Source organism: Balaenoptera ricei, chromosome X (assembly GCF_028023285.1).
Source record: "Balaenoptera ricei isolate mBalRic1 chromosome X, mBalRic1.hap2, whole genome shotgun sequence".
Taxonomy (NCBI): Eukaryota; Metazoa; Chordata; class Mammalia; order Artiodactyla; family Balaenopteridae; genus Balaenoptera; species Balaenoptera ricei.
This window is the reverse complement of record NC_082660.1, coordinates 34,097,046-34,111,296: the sequence shown is the minus strand read 5'-3', so window position 1 is coordinate 34,111,296 and position 14,251 is coordinate 34,097,046.

Here is a 14,251-nt window from a genome sequence, read left to right as displayed (position 1 = left end):
GAGGAAGAAAAAAACCAAAAATATCTATGAAAACAACCTCAAAACAATTGGCAATAAAAACATACATATCAATAATTACCATAAATAGACTAAATGCTCCAACCAAAAGACAGAGTGTGTCTGAATGGATATAACAACAAGACCTGTATATATGCTACCTAAAAGAGACTCATTTCAGATCTAAAGATTTAGAGACAAAGTGAGGGGAAGGAAAAAGGTATTTCATGTAAATGGAAATCAAAAGAAACCCAGAGTAGCAATACTTACATCAGACAAAATAGACTTCAAAATAAAGACTGTTATAAGAGACAAAGAAGGACACTACATAATGATCAAGGGATCAATCCAAGAAGAAGATATAACAATTGTAAACATATATGTACCCAAAACAGAAGCACCTAAATACATAAAGCAAATATTAATAGACATAAAGGGAGAAATCAACAATAACACAATAACAGTAGGGGACTTTAACACCACACTTACATCAATGGACAGATTATCTAGACAGAGAATCAATAAGGAAACACTGTGCTTAAATGACACATTAGACCAGATGGACTTAATCGATATTTATAGAACATTCCATCCGAAAGCAGCAGAATACACATTCTTTTCAAATGCACATGGAATACTCTCCAGAACAGATCATGTACTAGGCCACAAAGTAAGCCTTGGTAAATTTAAGAAAATGGAAATCATATCAAGCATCTTTTCTAACCACAATGTTAAGAGACTAGAAATCAACTACAAGAAAAAACTGCAAACAACACAAACATGTGGAGGCTAAACAATATACTAATAAACAACCAATGAGTCACTGAAGAAGTCAAAGAGGAAATCAGAAAATACCTGGAGACAAATGAAAACTGAAGTACAATGATCCAAAATCTATGTGACACAGCAAAAGCAGTTCTAAGAGGGAAGTTTACAGCAATACAAGCTTACCTCAGGAAACAAGAAAAATCTCAAACAATCTAACCTCACACCTAAAGTAACTAGAAAAAGAAGAACAAACAAAACACAAAGTTAGTAGGAAATGCTCTGAAGTTTTCTTCACCTTTAAGCAATCCAGAAACTGGTAGGAAAAGTGAAAATAATTTGACCAAATGAAATTTTTATTGCCCCAGTGAGAAGGAAACACAAATGACTCAACTATTTTAACAATGTTTAAGGTTCATTTAAAGAATCTTCATGATTCATTGGAATTTATTTTATTTTATTTTATTTTATTTATTTTTTTTTTTGGAATTTATTTTTTACTATCATAAAACCACTCAAAATCTGTTCTCCAAAGGAGAAAGAAGTAACAGGGACGATGCCAGATTATAAATAGTACTACCGGGAAAATTACAGTTTAAAGTAAAGTAGGACATAGATTTTAGCCAATAAATGGTAGTTGGGGTTTGATGTTTTTGTAAAGATTTTCATTTTATGGGAACTGTCACCAGGTCCGCAGCCGGAATTTTGCTCAGACACTGACCAGCCCCTCCCCCCAAAATGAACTAACCTATGCCTTTAAGTCACAGGGTTGGACACAAAGGAAGGAAGCCAGGAGGGAGAGAAAACACGAATCGGATGAAACTAGCTGAAACCAAGATGGTGACAACCTCCAGCAGACCCTGAGTGCCATTAGATGCTAATTTTACTACATTAGCATGCTAAATGACATGCCCACCAGCAGCCATGATCAGAAGTTCCAGATCAAAAAAGCAAAGAAAAAGGGTGGCATCTCATTTCCAGGAAAAGACCCTCACCTTTTCCCAGAAAATTAATGCATACACCTCCACCTTATTATTCTTATGCCTTAAAAATCAAGTTCTTCCCACCATTAGGAGAGAAGTTGATTTGTGAACTAAGTTCAAGCTTCTCCATTTTCTGGCCATTGAATAAAGCTTGCGCTGCATCAATCCCACCTTCGGTTTCGGTTTTGTTTTTGGCTGCAGGAACCCAAAGGAGAAAAGAACCTTCCCAGCTGAGGCAGAGAGCCTCTGCCTGGCTAGGACCCAGGCGGGGGTCCACACGACCAATTTGGTAACACAACCATGTATGTTGCTTAGCTAAAGTCAAATTCGTTTCTCAAGTTTCAAAATGCTAAGTTAGCTCTGAAATAACCTGCAGTTTCTTATAAAGAGAACCACTGTAAAATACTTTTAAAGGTGAGAAATAAAAGTATTTTTTCTCGAATTCAGTTAGTAGACTAAAAAAATACTGTTTTTTATTTGGTTTCTTCTTCTTTTGTTGGACATGTCATGGGACCAGAAGAAACACTGATCCATTAGCACCTAATGACTGTGGTAGCTGCAAAGTACCTCACTTACCAGTTTGTCTCAACCTACTTATTTACAAGCAGAGAATATAGTATATGGGTGAGATGCTCTGACTTTCAATGTTGCCTGTACGAGACCTTGACAGAACAAAGTCCGGCAGTAGAAACTTCTGCTCACAGATGCTTCAAGTTTGCCTAAAAAATACTGTTAAAATGACCAACTCTCATGCTCTCCCCCAAATTTCTGTATTAACTAAACAAACAAAATAAACGATGAATAGCCTTTGACAAGGAAAACACTGGAAATTATTCTAGCTCCAGTAAACCAAAAGTGATTTAATATATTTCTGTGTAGGCTGGAATTTTTTATAGTTCTATTTCTTTTCCAATGTACGCAATATTTTTACTACCAGTTTGAATACTCTCCAAAAGAAAACGTCCCAAATGTAGCATAGCAGCAGGGGGTGTGGAAACAAGCAGAAAAGATCTATGTCTCTCCAATTATCGGACCATCTTTCACCTCCTCAAATTCTTTCTGTATCCATTAAGAAATTTTTTTGAGGACTTCACATTGCTTGGGAGCACAGAAAAGCTGGCATTTGACAATGCGTTCACCCAGTGAAATACAGACCAGAAATGCCAGATTATACTGGTCTTGTCTTTGTTCTCCCTCCCATTCTTCTTTGACACCTACTGGGCTTCACATCTCCAGTCTGGCTCCTTAGAAATCCTTCTGTCCCTTCTCCAGCACCACTTTTCAATTTAACCAGAGCTCATATTCTGCCCAACACTTAACAGCACAGGGATGACTGACTGCACTCTGGTTGTTGCTCTGGTTTCAATTTTCCAGCTCAGAGAATTCACAATTCGGATCCAGTCCCTGAGACAGGGAGGCTGGCTGGGGCCCTGCTATGCCAACTGTGACCTCAGGACCAGTGGCATCAGCATCCCCGGGGAGCTTGTTAGGAATGTCGAGTCTTAGACCTCACTTCAGGCCTGCCGAATCAGAATCAAAATATCTGCATTTTTAAAAGATTCCCAAGGTTATTTTGTCTGTACATTAAGTACGAGAAGCCTGGGTAGATTATTGGTTCATAAAATTTTTTCCAAGCTTTATTGATGTAACTAACATATAACTGTTGTGTAAGGTTAGGGTGTACAATGTGATAATTTGATACAGGTGTATATTGCAAAATGTTTACCACAATAAGGTTAGTACATCCTTCATCTCACAAAATACCATTTTGTTGTTGTTGTTGTTGTTATGGTGAGAATATTAAAGCTCTACTCTCAAGCACAGGTGGCTGTGCAGGCCAGTGAAGGGGCTAGCAGAAGATGAGCACACAGCAGGAGAGGCAAGCGATGGGAGTTGGGGTTGGTGGTGTGCAGGTTCACAGCTGCAGTGGCTTTTGGCACACACTTAGCTGTGGGCATGTGCATAGCAGTGGAGGATGGTGACAAGAGTTGGGGCAGGACTACACAGGGGCTACCCGTAGGCAAGCATAGCAGTGCAGGTGAGTGTTGGTAGTCGGAGCCAGATCCAGGCCCATGGGTGGTTAAACAACAGAAACGTATTTTCTCATCATTCTGGCAGCTAGAAATCCAAGATCAAGAGGTCAGCAGGTGTGGTTTCTTCTGAGGCCTCTCTCCTTGGCTTGTAGATGGCTGCCTTCTTGCTGTGTCCTCACACGGCATACACATCCCTGGTGTCTCTTCCTCTTCTTATATCAATAGAAACCAGTCCTTTTGTACTGGGGCCCACTCATATAACCTCATTTAACCTTAGTTACCTCTTTAGAGGTTCGATTTCCAAATACAGCCATATTCTACAGTTTTAGGGGTTAGGAGTTCAACATTTGAATTTGGGGGGACACAATGCAGTCCATAACAGCTACCAAATGAGTTTTAGATTTATTTACTAAAATAAAGGCCAACACCAAAAAAATCTTTCAAATTCCCTGTTATTTTAATTTTCTGCTTATTTGTCTTAGAATTTACTTTGTATGCTTTGTTATGCAATTTGGCACAAACACAGGACCATTATTTCTCCATTGCATTTTGTAATTTTTATCAAAATAGTAACCCCATTTAATGCTTTATGACTGAAATCTCAAGTTGATGATATTATCATATTTTATTTGTTTGTAGTTTGCTGTTATTATATTTAATTTTTCCCCCTCTTAAAAAATCAATTATGCTACTCCTTACCTTCTTAGTGGTTGCCCTTGAGTTTGCATTACACATGTATAATTAATCAAAGTCCTCTTTCAAATAACACTATACCACACTTCACAGGTAGTACAAGTACCTTATAACAGAGTATTCCTAATTCATTACCTCCCATACATTACAATACATTCATTTCACTTATCCATAGGCTATAATCACCAAATACATTGTTGCTATTATTATTGTGAACAAAATGTTATCCATTACACCAAATAAGAATAAAATAATTTTCTAAGAAAAGTCTCCTCTGTTATCTTTGAGGTTCCCTAGAGACTTCCTTTTAGATAAGATCTGAGACAGGTGCTTCTTTCAGTTTTATTCCCGTTATTTTGTAAGAGCCCTATTGATGTGCTGGGTAAGATGTGAAAGGAGAGGAAGCATTCTATGGTCATATGATTAGTTCTCAGCCTCTAGGTTAGCTTTTTCTTTATTTTAATTATTTTATTTATTTATTTATTTATTTATGCATGCATGCATGCATGCATGCATGCCACACCACACGGCTTGCGGGATCTCAATTCCTGACCAGGGACTGAACCCGGGCCGCAGCAGTGAAAGCCTGGCGTCCTAACCACTAGGCCACCAGGGAACTCCCTAGGTTAGCTTTTAAGGATTTCTTCCTACTATATAGTTATAATGTGGTTAAATGCATCCATCTTTCTTTAATGAATTGTGATTGTTTTTTCTAATTAAGAAATACCTTATATTCTTCCTAATATAGTTTTAATTTTTTCATATTTATTTAGTTTATATAAATTTCTGAAATTTATTTTTGTGTGAAATTAGATATCTAATTTTATTATTTTTGCTTTGCAGAAAGACAATTTTCCCAGCATCATTTACTGAGCAATTCTTAATTTCTTTATCTGTATAATACACATCCAACACACACCAAGTTCCTAGATATACTTCGGGGCTCTTTCTGAATACCTTATGTTGTTTCATTGATTTATTTTCTATCCCTCTGCCAAAATACCTGTTGTGATTATTACAGAATCTCAATAATTATCTGCTATTTCATAAGAGAATTTCTACTTCCTTGTACATTTTTAGAATTGTCTTGGCTCTTTTAGAGTCCTGTACTTTCCATCTTAATTTTTAAGTCAACTTTAGAGTTGCACAAAAATAACTTGCTAGAAGTTTTTTTGGAATCATTTTGACTTTATAAATTAATTTATAGAATAACTGACACAAATATGTGTCCCTTCCTTATTTGTTTTCTAACACTGCTAAATATTTCTATTTAATGTATCTTTATCCTTTCCTACAGGATTTGGTAAAAGATAGAATTGAGAGACTTATATTGTTGTTCTGAAACTAGCTATCTAAAAATATAAAATCCATATCCATCAATCACAGAGTTTTTGGTCACAAGATAATATATACTATAAACTGCTGTGACACTGTTTGTGAGTGTATGTTTGAATTGTGGGTGACTATGTCCCATACAGACTACTCCAAATACAGTTGGCCTCAGTAAAGTCTGATACACACACAGCTTGAAAGTTCTACTGATGCATCTATGACTCATGTATTTCCAGACAATATCTTGGAATCCTGACATTTAAACAGTGGCATCCACTGTCTAAGATTTCACAACTCCTCCTCTTGGGACAAACCACTGTACCTCCAGGATCTCCTTTTCACATGACAAGTACATCTCTGAGGTCATTAATCTTTGATGCTTTTTCAAAATCACTGTAAACAACAATCCTAGGATACCAGGTTAATGAAGAAAAGAGACAAAATGGGAGAAGCCTTATTTAGGGAAGGGGAAGAGAGATTATGATGTTTCAACTTAGAAAAGACTGTCTTGGACGGAGTAAATGTGGGATGGGGGGAGGAGGGGATGCCCCGCTTGGAGGAACAGCACTACACAGGATTCATTGTCCTGGTGAGGGGCGGGTGCATGACTGATGTGCACAGAGTGATTTGGAAAGGAAAGATTGAATAGTGGCAAAAGCAAGCCGCACACCTTTCCTCATCTGTATATTAACCGTTTCCTAGTCTGCTACAGGAGGTGAAGCTCTGGGCAGCCAGGGGATGTCCAACACATCTGTGGCTTTGGCAGGCACAGTGACCTGCGGGATGTGGGAGAAGTCACTTGCAAGCTTGGGCGGAAAGAAGGTGGAAAACATGTGCTCAGTACACTCCTTTCACTCAGAATTTTAGAAGGATACCTTTCTGCATCTATTAAAAGCTTACATGCCGTTTACTTAGTATGGAACCTCTGGAAGTATTTATAACTACGAATGGGGCATTTAGGTAGACGGAGCACCCACTCCACAACATGAGTTTGAGCGTGACACTGGCCTTAACTCTTCTACTCTTGGAAGCATCTGGTGGGAATTTTAATCTCCACAGATCATCAGAATTGATTTCTAACGTTGGCACAAAATCCATTTCTGACTTAGGTGAGCGTGAAGCAAATAGAGCAGTTATCTTGTCCTTTCAGTAGCGACTGAACTTGATCCCCCCGATGTGGCGCTCACCGTGGCGCTTGCTGGACCCCCCCACCCCCCCGGGCAGAATCAGGGGCTGAGAGAAGGAGGAACTCCACGCCTGGGCAGCGGTTCCTCAGGTCCGTGGCAGCCGCGTCTGTCAGCAGGCGGTGCGACCTGCTCCCGAAACCGCATCTGCGACGGGGCATCGTGTGACATGCTGCCATTACAGTCCCTGCCTTCCTGCTGGGGGTTAACCCTTCATAAACGCTTAATGATATTGCAAAAGCGTGTTTATATAAACTATGGTAGAGTTATTGTAAAAGACACATCCATTTAAAACTTACTTTAAAATTATTATTTCTAAAAGAGACAAGTGGAGGACACAGCTCCCCTGGGAAGACTTAATTTAATCTCTTCTCATGGGCAACAGCGAAGAAACTGCGCTCCCCTGGCTCACAGGTTCCTCTCAGTTTTCACTGACAGCCTAGAGCCGGGAGAGGTAAGAGCCGCGGGGAACGCTGCTGGAATGAAGACACCTGTGGCCCCACCGCGCGGGTCTCCCGCTGCTTTGTTTCTGCTCCTCTCCAGGCAGCGGCCCCGGAACACCTGTCTCTCCTCCCGTCTCAACCCCGCACGGGTTCCTGACCCTTTGCTGTCGTCCTGGCTTCTTAGGAAAGGAGACCAGCTGGCTGCTGCGGGTCTGACTCTAAGACCTGCGCTAGCAAAGCAGGAGACGTGCCAAGGATGAGGCGGGAGCGGCTGCACGGCCGCCAACCCTGGGGCCCAAGTTTCCCAGGTTCTCTGTCGTTACCGTGAATTAGCTCGTCACGCGCTGTGCCTCAGGCGCTTGGCGTGTCCTAGACATCACATCATTTGAAATTTTCGTCTTCCACGGTACTTTCACGTGGTTTTAGAGACGTGAGTTAACTCAGATGAGCTGAACGTTATGCAAAGGGGAGAGCAGTGTCACGAACAAGGACACTGGTTTTTCTGCCCAGGCATCACGCTGAGCACAGCTCGTGCATTAGGCGATTTCACCTCACACAGTCCTGCCAGGAGGAGATTTATGACGACCATGCGCGAAGGACACGCGTACAGACTGAAGGTCACAGATGTCATGAAACTTACCCAAGGTCACACAGCTGGAGAGTCTGGGGCCAGACTTTGAATCCAAGGGGTTTGACTCCGGACGCTGCTCCTAACCTCCCGTGTGCAATGACCAGGCGCATTCTTCTTACAGACTGTCCCAGAACCTGTCACAGGTTTCTAACACGGGGGGAACTGAAGTAGTTAGGAAGTGAATTCATCCTTTCTGTCAACAGACATTTATTTTGCTTACTCTGTTCCAGGCACTGCTCTGGGAACAGCAGTTACAGCCACGAACAAGACAGAAGTCTCGGAGATCATACTCTTGCGGATGGATGGGAAAGTGGTGAGTCCCCCAGTTCACCTGGTATATCTGCTGACACGTTAGTGAACTGTTGTCATAAATCAATGAGTGATGTGAATACTGCAAATTTAAGCTGCAAGAATCAGTGCTTTAATCATTAATTTTCATCGTCGTTGTGACCAGAACCGCGTCGTATTCCTGGGAGCGTCCCCCTCACTGAGCACAGGACCCTGACATCTGCCTCTGGTGGCTCCTCAAAAATTGTTTGTTGAATAAGAGATTGTTACGGACATAAAAATTTATGTACATTACTTTCCATTCTTTAAAGAACACATGGCAATTTGTTCTTGTGAGTAATATAAACCAAGTCTGATTCTTAATAACTGGCCGTTTGTTTTTTGAGTAATTTTACAGCCAGTCTTGATTAACAATGTGGAATTTGTAAACAGTGCAATATTTAAACAAATGCTGGATTAACAGAGGTGTCTAAATGCTTTTCCTTAACTAAAAAATACTCTAGATTTATTTTTTTCAGTGACAAAAATAACAGCAGCCTTCATGCCCTGCTTTTCTGTTTGTTTGTTTGTTTGTTTGTTTTACCATCTGTAAGTAGGGGCTTTGTAGTCCAGAATCTCATTCTGCATGTCTCTGGAACACTTATTGACAGTTATTACTCTTCTCTTTATTGAGCACTGAACACTCCCTTCCACCAGAGGGAAAGAAATTTTCCATTGTTTATTTCAATTTTATATTTTAGATGTTTTAAAAGGTAATTGTACTTTTATCTGTTGTCATCGAATTTAAAAAAAGATGGAGTCAAACACTTGACAAATTGCCTGCCAGCCAGTGTCAGTGGGGGACATGATGTCAGAACTCGGTCGTCAAGGAAGGCCGGGAGGAAGACACGTGCCCGAGAAAGCAGGCCTGCCCACGTTCAGGTCAGTGGTGGGCAGTAAAGTGGACACAAGAACACAGCCTCCGTTTTTAGGGATGTAGACTTTTAGAGCTGGAAGAACCCCGGAGACAGGTATTCCCCTAATTCCACAGAGTAATTATCAAGATGATCAACCACTAAGGAGTGTGGTTTTCCTTGCCTTCTTATAAATGTGGAGGTTGGAGTGAAGGCAAGACTAGAATCCAGACAGCCTGAAGCTTGTCGGTTGTTCTTTCAGTTGAGTAATTCATTCTTTACTCTATGCACTGAGCTGAGCTGAGCTGGGTGTAAGCAGATGAGCAGTCATAGTTCTTGTCCTAAAGGAGCATATTGTCCGGATCACATGGCCAGTTTACTCTGGGGTGAGGCAGTCTCAGAGCAAATATTACAGAGCTCTATGAAGTGATGAGGACGGAGCAACTAATGACCTGGGATGGTGGAGGGGGGGGGGGGTGTCTGGGGAAGAGAGGGCACTGGAGCACGGTAGACACGATCCTAACAACCAGACCCAGCAAGCTCTGTATTTTGTCCTGATTCCTCACCAAACCGCCCCCACCGAAACCAACAAAACAAAAAACACAACTTATTTTACTCAGAACTAAATGAATGTTACAGTAATCACCAGGAACCAGTGTGATCAGGACTATGCAGAAAAAACAAAAAGCAAACAAACAAAAACAAGCCTGCAGTCAGAGGATCACAGCTGCAGAGGTTTTCAGATCACTTGGAACATAATGCTTGGAAAGATAAAATATATTTTATTAATAAAACTCAGGGAAATTTAACAAAAACATTTCTTCCTTTCAGGAAATCTTGCATTTCTATTAAAGCACTGAACCTAAAATGATAATGGCATGAGGCTCAGATACAACGACTTAAAACCCACAACAGCAAATCAGAAGCCATTCCTGGACTTCTCCCAGGACTTTCTGTCATCTCTAAGGTTACATCTACACTGAGTTCATCCCTCCAATGTTTGACACAATTCCAGCAGAAGTCACCAGATGGGCTTGGGTCCTATCAGGGTACTACAGTTCTCAAAGACAATGTGTTAGCTATTGATAATCATTTAGCTTAACTAGATTCCCCCTCCTCCTTTAAGCTTACAATATATTAGACGTTATTTCAAATGCCACCGATTTACTATTTAAAAGCATATAATTGTTTCCAGACCATCTTCTGGGCAAAGAAATTTTTAAGTCTTTTCTAAAATTTAATATCATTAGAGAATTTATAAAACTGGACCAGGGTGCCTAAGTAATACATATTTAAACTACTATTTACACCTGGCCTCTTAGCAAACCACTGAAAATTTATTTTTAAATGCCATTTAACTAATATAAATTTATCTGTGTTTAATAACATAGGCCCTGCTGTAATTTAAACTAGAGACCTCTCTTTCCTCATGTTGAAACGATTAGTAGAAAAAGAAAATCGCACAGAGAAATACACCAGAATGCAGTGATATCAGGAATCATTTAGGCCCTAACCTTCAGATCTTAACCTTCAGATCACAAGCACTCATGAAGTGGAGTCTGTGAAAGGCATGGGGGAGGCTCTGGGATGAACACGGAGAAATCACTCCCCTCTTCCAAGCCCATGTTCCCATGTCCACCCCTATGATAATCTCCTTTATGCCAAATTCCTCCTAAAAATCAGTCAGTTTTTATTTGATTCCTGATTGGAGCATTTATTGTTCCTCGGCAGAATCCACGGTACAAATGAACTATCATTGTTTGAAGCCACTGAGATTTTGAGATTGTTTTTTCCTGGAGCACAAGCTAGCCTAGACGAATCCAGTCACTCTGCAGGTGCAAAAGATGTATTAATGAAACTAGCGTTCAAGATAAGGGAGGCTGTATTGGAAATCTAATTGAGGCCATGGCTTTCTTGAGTTGATTCCTTCCTATTTTGTCGCTTATTCATTTCCCTGTCGTAAAGTATAATAGGTTTTAATTATCATACACATGAATTTGGCCAATCTTTAATAAGATGTGGGAAGATTCTGATCTTCCCCGTCTGTCTAGGTCACTGCCTTGGATCCCAACAGACTGCACATCTCTGTGCTGACACCCGCAGTGTCATTTCTCCAGCAGGCTCTCCATAGCCCACGAGGACCTAATCACTGCGCCCATTCCAGGCGTCCGTGCCACACAACTTCCTGACAAAACTGACAATGATTGGCAGACTTGTCTGCAGCTGGAAACAGGGGCCAGAACTAGAAGCACCGGAGTTTAATGATCCTGCTTGATACTGGCCTTTGTGAGTAGAAAGAGGTGACAGATGCACTCACCTACTTTAAAAGCAAAGGACTCCCGCCCTACTACTTTTCCCAGCTGAAATTCTTCATCCAACTGAAAGTATACTCATCAGGAGTGGAAAGTTGTTATCTTTAAGGAAATAGCAGAGCCCTTGTTACAGTCGCTTTCTGGAAACCGGGCACAGCAAGGTGCATGGGTTTGTAGGTAGGACCACCTTAGCCCAAAGCCCTAAAGTGGACTCATGCTCAGCAGTCACATCTCTATTTTGTTTGTCAATGTGTGGTCTAAATTGGTTTCTGCTCCTGCATGTCTAAGTGTCAGATTTTCACATTATCTTCTCAACATTTACACTGTCTCTTCTTCTCTACCTTATTTATATACCCTGTGCCCCAAAATACAGAATAGGCTGCCTGTCTTCCACTTTAACATTAGTGATTCCTTATGCTGCATAATGGGGGTACTTGTAGAAATTAAGTTGGGAGATTCATGAAGCATAATTTGTTCAGTACTTGTGTTGTTATTTCTGCCTGCAATCCCCAAAAAACAATAGGCTCAACATGATTAAGCATTACATTTCCTCTTAAACAACCCCTCCTTTTGCATTCTGTGATATGGTTAGTTGATATTTCTTCCCTCCAGGCAAATGTCAATTTCCAACCACAGCCAACTTTGAATCCTCCTGCTCCTCTGGGTTCATACAAAGCTCCCTTCATAGAACCTCTTATAATACCTTCCAGGATCATTCCTCCTTATTTAAAGGTCAGTCTCCCCTGCTGGACTGTGAGATTTTAAAGACTTATGTGCCTCAGTGTCTCTAGATCCCAGGACAGGGCCTGTGAACTAATAAGTTCTCCATAAATGGCTGTTGAATGAAGAGTTTCTGAGTTCATCTGCAGCCGCTAGTCTCCCCTCCTAGGCATCTTCACAAACCATGATGTTAAATTCTTTTCTTTTTATTTTTTTTTATGATGTTAAATTCTTAAAGTAGACCTCCATTCATAAAACTCCACTGGTCAAAAATGCTCACTGGAACTAGATTTATTAACAAATAAGATGCAGGCTCCACAGCCTAATATTCAAAACCTTCTCAATCTGCATGAGTTCCCAAATCTTTCCCAAATCATTGTTCCAGAAAACCCACAACAAAGCTCACCTACACTCCTTGCTTTTTTCCATATATCAATGTCTCACCTGCGCTTTGCTCATGATATTTCCTCTACCTCAAATAGTTTCCCCCTTTTTCTTCATCTTCATGTTCTGTCTTTAGGTATTCTACAACAGAGTTATTGTATTCCTGAGATCCTCAGTCGTTCAGCAGGCCTTCAGGTCATTCCTACCATGTCCCAGGCATTGTGTGTAGCAGAGGACATATAGATATGGAAGATGCCATTGTGCCCTAATGCAGCTCAATTCTGGTGGATGGACAGATGTGCAAACTCTTAGAATCCAGTGAAGTGCGTGCACGCGGTACTCAGGGAGCTCAAGGGATATGAACATACCCCAGGCAAGGGAGAACACTGTCGGGAAATGCACCTTGCAGAGGCTGTAATTTGACATGAGTTTCCAAAATTAACTAGGAGTTAGCTAGAAAAAGGAATGGAGTAAGCAGAAGGAGGGGGCAGCAGCAAGCTTTGGGGATTCAAGCGCGGATGGCACCACTGAAGCAGTGCACGTAATTCCCACAAGTGCCTGCCTTCAAACTCCCATAGAATCATGTCTCTCTCTCATGAATATACTGCTTATTGACTTATATTACAGTCATTAACATGATTATCTGATCTTCATTATTAGACAAGAAAATAAGAACTATGCACAATTCATCTTTTTTATCCCTAACATATTCTTTAAAGAATGTCTTCCATTTACACAGTAGATGACTGATATATGTTTGTTGAATGGATGAATAATTTTAGATTGAATTGCCCTGAACTGTCATTTCAGGAATACTTCAGGAGAGTCTGAACTCTTAATATTTGGTTCATAACTTTGCATAGGGACTTCGTGATGTGATACATTTAGGGTATCTACCAGAGGAAACCTGGGAAGCTATTTAAATCTAAGGAGAAATAATCAAGGCTCTGATGATCAGCATGGCATATTCCGCTGACATTATCATATTATATTCGATGTTATTGGTGTATGCTAGCAAAGCAGGTGCAAATTCCCTATCTGATAATGCCACCCTTGCTCAGGCCACCTGTAGCATCTGTGGGGCTTGTAACAAAAGAACAAATAAAGGCCCACATACCATATATCTATGCATTTAAAAGTAATAAATAACACTAAGAAACTATTAAGTAAGAGTGCTCTATGCTCCTACCTTGACAAAGTACCTTCCTCACCTGGAAGGGCAGATTCAAATGCTGAACTCTCAGCCTCTGTGGAGTTATAGGTTAGAAGGTAGCAGCACAGAAAAAGTGCACCACTGGGCTCTAGTGGTCCTTTCGCCTTCACTTCTGCCTGCTTTTCATCTTCCCACACTGAGAGGGACTGTGCATTCTTGTGGACACCCCATACATAGGTTAAAACTTTATTCATACTTCCCCATTAATATCTGCCACTTGGTTACCCCTCGGGCCCAGGGCTGTACACACCTGAGGCAGGTCTGCACTCAGCATGCTGGACCCAGGAAGGAGCCCACGCAGCCCTGGCAGGGGACTCAGGGCCATTAGAGAAGGGAATCCCTGGGACGTGAGTACCCAGAGTGTGGGCTAGAAGTGGATT